Source organism: Apium graveolens, chromosome 6, assembly GCF_009905375.1.
Source record: "Apium graveolens cultivar Ventura chromosome 6, ASM990537v1, whole genome shotgun sequence".
NCBI classification, from domain to species: Eukaryota; Viridiplantae; Streptophyta; class Magnoliopsida; order Apiales; family Apiaceae; genus Apium; species Apium graveolens.
The window spans coordinates 271,005,317-271,011,316 of record NC_133652.1 but is presented as its reverse complement, the minus strand read 5'-3'; positions in this window follow the sequence as shown (position 1 = coordinate 271,011,316).

The following is a 6,000-nucleotide window of genomic DNA, read 5'->3' as shown; positions in this document are numbered from 1 at the left end:
ATGTTATCCGTTGAAGCTTTCATCCGTTGATGCTCTCATCCGTTGAAGGATGTTATCCGTTGAAGCTTTAGAGACATCCGTTGAAGCTTAGCTTCTCATCCGTTGAAGGTCTTTTAAGTCATCCGTTGATACCACTTCATTTATACAAAATTACAAGGCATGAAATATTTACAATTGGCCTTCCTATCTGCATATCATCTAGTAGTCAACATGACTCATAGTTTCTCTCAACTTCTAAGAATTACAATTTTAAATACAGAGACTGAAATATGCTACAATACTAGACTTATTTCTAAGTAAAGCTACACCATCAACGGATAGCCAAAGTGGTCTTATCCGTTGAGGCTACAGACACTAAATTTCTACTTAAGTGTTTTGTTAAACATATCATCAAACTAATGCACATATATTCCTAACAATCTCCCCCTATTTATGTCTATAAGAACTGTAGGCATAAATTCAGGGTTAACTTGATGATAACAAAACACTTAACAAATATTTGAATTGAAACTAAGTAGAAATATAAAAAGTGCTGCAAAAGTGTATGTACTAGGAGGTAATTGAAGATTTACAGTATTTCCAAGGGTGCTCCTCTAGCCTGAGCAAATCATCATTTTCTTCTTTGTTCCCTGGTTTTCTTTCCTAGCCCTTTGTCATTTCCCTCAATTTGGAGTTGGAGTTTTCTGAAGAATTCAGCTTCATCTTCATCACTGATATCCAACTTAGATTGCATTTCTTTGAGAGTTTCATTGCTGGCAATCTTGAGTTGGTCTTCAAGTCTGAAAAATCTTCTGACTCCTTTGTCATCTCTAAATTCCATCAACCAATGAGGTGATTTGTGAATTTTAGTTCCCCTTTCTTGTATGAGTAAGGTTCTGGGCAAAGCATTTGGTTCCCTCCAAGTCTTCCTTATGTTGGCAATCTTGTTGAGAATTTCAGTCTTGGCTGTTCTGGTAAAGCCAGAATCCTTTTTGATGGCTGAAAAGACTCTGATCAAGGTAGAGTAGCCTTCATTTAGAATCCTGTGGAGAGGCCATGTTCTTTCCCCAGCTCCTTTATATCTGAACACTAATCTTTCTGGTAACTGTCTGTAGGCAGCTATTCCCCTTACATCCTCCAGCTCATCCAGATAGAGTTCAATGTCTGAAATTTCTTTTATGTCACAAATGTGAACATAATCATCTTTAGAAATGGGTGACTTAGGCTTAGGTTTTTGTTTTTGAGTGAATTTCTTAGAGGTTGTGGGAGGTGTAGATTTTGGTTTTCTTTTCTGTTTCTTTGGTGGTGGAAGAGTGGTTAGAAAGGTAGGCAATGTGATGTTGTCCCAATCAATAGGTTCCTCTTTTGGAATGATTGGTTCACCATGGATATTTATAGAGGGATCAGTAACAAAAGGTTCAGGTATGGAAGGTAGTGGTTTAGATATAGATTTGGTATCTTCAGGGTTATCTTCACTCCTTCTGTGTGCCTTGGCCTTTCTTCTGTTTCCCTTCTGCCATTCCTCTCTTTCCTCCATATTTTCACCAAATATGCTCCCAAGAACCTCATCTAAGTTAGCAATCTTTTCTTCACCCCTGACTTCAATTCCTTTCATTTCTTTAACTTGGCTTGACTTTAGCTGTTTTTCAAGCTTTGCTTGTGCTCTTTTGTCAGCCTTTAATTGCTTGGCTTCTTCTTTCTTAGCTATTGAGAATTTGGGATGTCCTTGCATCACACATATGCTCTTTCCCTCTCTAATGATAATAGCTCTATTTCTCCTTACAGCCTCATCCATGGACTTTTTGAGATAGGCAATACTCCTGCCTAAGATCTTGTTCTCATCATCTTTTGAAGGAGGAAAGTCCACTTCTTTTAAAGGATTCTTTGTTGAGTCCTTATTGGATCTTTCATTGGGCTTGAGGATTATAGCTTGTAGCTCTTTGGAAGAAGCTTCTCCATCCTTAAGACTCCCTACTGGCATGAGCTCCATGTTGATTGGTTCAATCTTTGTGCTAAATTTCACAGATGTTGATTTATTTTGTGTAGAACCAAACACCAATTGCAACCTTTCATCAATTCTCCTCCATTGTTCTTTCATTTGTATTTCAGCTGCTGCTAGCTGAATCAAATCAATTCCATCAGATTTTCCCTTGATTTGAATGATTGGAGAGGTAGTGATGGCAGGAACTAGCACTTTAGATATCTGAATCTTTGTAGAGGGCTCTCCTTCCCCTTCCCTTTTATTCTCCCCCTTTTTGTTATCATCAAGGAGAGGGGTCAAGCCTTGTGCTTTTGCCAGCTGCATTAGGAGATTGGTTTGAGATTGTTGGTTGAGAAGAAGGGTGGCCACAGAATCTTCAATTCCTTGAACTCTGTCTTCCAACTTGGCCAGCCTTTGTTCAGTAACTGATTCCTTTTTCAATCTCGAAACCAAGTCCTGCAAAGTACCATAGGGCATGACTGAATCCAATTTTTCTGAAGTGAAGGATTTCAAGTCAGCAATATCTTTCCTGAGATCATTTAGACTCATATCTTGCTTTACTTTCTGCAACTTCATGAGATGCAGTGAGTCCAGGTGAGCTTGGAGGATAGCCTTGATATTTGCATTTGAAGTGTTCTGAATGGCCTGTTGAATAGTGATGATTTGTTTGACCAGGTGGACATTGAATTCACCTGTTCTATGCTCCTTAGTCAGGGCCCATTCAGGTAGATTAGGAATGGAACTAGGGTCTTCATCTCCCCCTATGTTCATGCTTCCATCAGAAGAAATAGAGTCATCATCATCAGAATTTACTCCAAATTCCTTAGATGGCTCACCAGCTGTAGAAGGCATCCTGTTAATAGCAGCTTTATCCCTTTGAAGAGATTCTGTTGAGTGCACTAGATGTAGTGTCCTCTCTGCCTCCTCATTGCCCTGAGCAGCCAACAGTTGATAGGCTGTCACAGGATGAGTAAAAGTGTCAGCATCCAAGGAAATGTTATCAATTACAGCTTTGTAATGTTGCTGAAATTGTCTTTCCTTTTCAGCATCATCCACAATCATTGACTCATGAGCAATGGCTGGTTCCACCCTTGTATCAACTGTACCTGCTTTTCTCTCTTTTTCTCTATGTTCTTGCATCAGGGGCTCCCCCTGGCTCACACATCTCACTCCCTCACCTTCACCTTCTAAGGTGGTACTCCACTCACTGACTTTTGCCATGCTGGAAGAAATAGCATGCTTTTTTGTGCTCTCAATCTCTCCTTTTGCCTGGGAGCAACCCAGCCTCTCACTCAAATTTTCACTCCCTGCCCTCAATCCTAAAAGTGATTGCACAGTATTCATGTCTTCTACACTTGGAATCATTTCAGTTATTTGTGTAGAGACTATCAACGGATGTGGAATATCCGTTGAAGTTGAAACTGTTGTTATCAACGGATAACTGCTGTTAAGCTTATCCGTTGAAGAGCAACCACTTGTCAACGGATGAGTGATATCCATTGAAGAAGGAAAAGAAGATGAAATTGAAAGTGATATAACTGTTGAATCTGTATAGATTGATTTGATATGTGTTGATACAGATCCTTCAATTATATCTGAAAGAATTTGCGGGTGATCCAACAAATCATCTAAAAGATGATGATCACCTGTATTTGAGTGGGGCTCCTCCCTGAGTTGTAAAGAGGGAGAATCAGGAATTGATGGGAATAGCATATCCACATCCAGAGATGGTGAAGAAGTATTTGGTGATTGATGTGTAGTTATTGTGAGAGAATGGGGCTGTGACTCCACATTTATTGGAGTCACATCAAACTGAGTTTGAGAAGGCACAGAGACAGATGGATGTATCTGTGCAGTGTGTGCACCTTGTGTAGAAGATTGGGTTCTAGCCTTCTTTCTTCTAATAAAGGCTTTTGTAGGTGAGTGTTTGGCTTTAGTGTCCCTCCCTCTTTTGTTCTGTGTTCCTGGATGGGAACTCTTTTCAATAGTAACATCCTTTTGGGAGGATGCTACTAGGGATGTGCTAGAGACCTTTTCAACCACCACAGCTTTTTGAGAAACTGGGGCTTGGCTAGCTTGGGAAGCACTCAACTCTCCTTCCTTATCCTGGGGGTTTCTTTGATGTTCACCCCTCCCCTCACCACTCACACCCTGATCACTTCCCTCAGGGTTAATGGTTGTTGTTACAACTGTTGTCTTTTGAGAAACAACAGAGGTGGTTTTCTTTGTCTTGGATTTTGAAAGTTTGGATTTGGTGACCTTGGTAGAAATCTGTTGGGGCATTGACACAGATTTCATGGCCACACTAGAAGATAAAGAAATAGAGGGGTTGGAAGAAGTAGGAGTTGTAGAAGCAATTACCTCACCTACCTGGGGTGCATTCATGATTGGTAAATATACCAATTGCACACTGCTGTTAAGATCCATTCTCTTCAAGTCTGCAAGAACTCTTTTCTCTTGTGTCCAGCACTTGAGTTTATTATTCTCATTGATTATGACTAAACCTTCAGCAACATGGTTAGCCAATAACATAAAGAATCTAGCATAATAGATGTTATTAGGTCTATTAGCTTTGTTACCTAATCTAGTACCTAATTCTAGCATCACATAGTTGCTAAAGTTAAAGTACCTATCAGAAACAAGCATATAGAACATGTTAACAAGAGATGAAGTTATGGCATCAAAATTACTAATTTTCCCAGAGAAAACCTTTATGAAGGCATCCCCAAGAAAACTCCATTCTTTCCTAAGGCCTTTTCGTCTAATACCCCCTAAATTAGCAGAGTTAAGAGAGTAACCTATGGAATCTAACATGCTGGATACATCACTATCAGTGTGTGGTGTCATGGCATTGTTCTCAGGTAATTTAAAACATGCTTGTAAGTCATCACAGTTAATACAGTGATTTTTACCTTTGAGAGTGAAGGAGATAGTCATATCCATGGAGTTGAACTCAGCAGTTGTCCAAATCTCTTCAACTACTTCACAGAAAATCGTTGGGGCTTCCAGCATTGCATAGCTAAGTTTACAGTTTTTGATGAAGTCCATCATTTTGTGATAATCTGAGTGGGCTTCATTCTTCTCTACCAGAGCTATGAAATTATTCTTCTCGTAGATGAACCCAGATTGAGACATAATCTTCACGACTGGTGCCATTGTTGTGAGTAGAAATTGCAGAGAATAACTTGAGGGTTTTGCAGAGAGAAAATGGTAAATGCTTGAAATTCTAAGAAAGCGTAAAGTAATAATGAACAATCAGAAGGGCTTATATGCTTTCAAAGAAAAAAAAAAATAAATAAAGGATTAATCAATAAATAGGTGTTAGTGAATTTCAGCCGTTTAAGAATAAACTGTAAGTATTCTAGTAACTACCTTTAAAACCAATACATACAGATGTATGTATGGTATCAACGGTTAAGAAAATAGAATCAACGGCTGTGAAACACCTCAAACGTCTGATGTGACATTTCAATGGATAATGTAAATTGTCATCCGTTGAAAGGTACTTCAGCTTTATCCGTTGACGGATAAAAGTTCCAGAGATATACTTGTCTTTCAACGGATAATGAATATCCGTTGATAGAGCAATTTTGACTTTCAGCGGATAGGGAACATCCGTTGATGGAATAAACTTTGTTAAAAGTCAAATTTGTTCTAGCAACTAATATATTTCAGGCTCCACATCAAATTGCAAAGAAGACATGAATTTTAAGAGTAATTAAGCATACCTAGCTCACTTACCAATCTTGTGAATGTTGATTCATCAAGTGGCTTGGTAAATATGTCAGCAATTTGTTGTTCACTTGGAACAAAATGTAGTTCCACTGTACCATTCATGACATGCTCCCTGATGAAGTGGTACTTTATATCAATGTGCTTGGTCCTTGAGTGCTGCACAGGATTCTCTGTTATGGCTATGGCACTTGTGTTGTCACAAAAGATAGGTATTCTATCAACATGAAGTCCATAATCAAGGAGTTGATTCCTCATCCATAACATTTGAGAACAGCAACTTCCAGCAGCAATGTATTCAGCCTCAG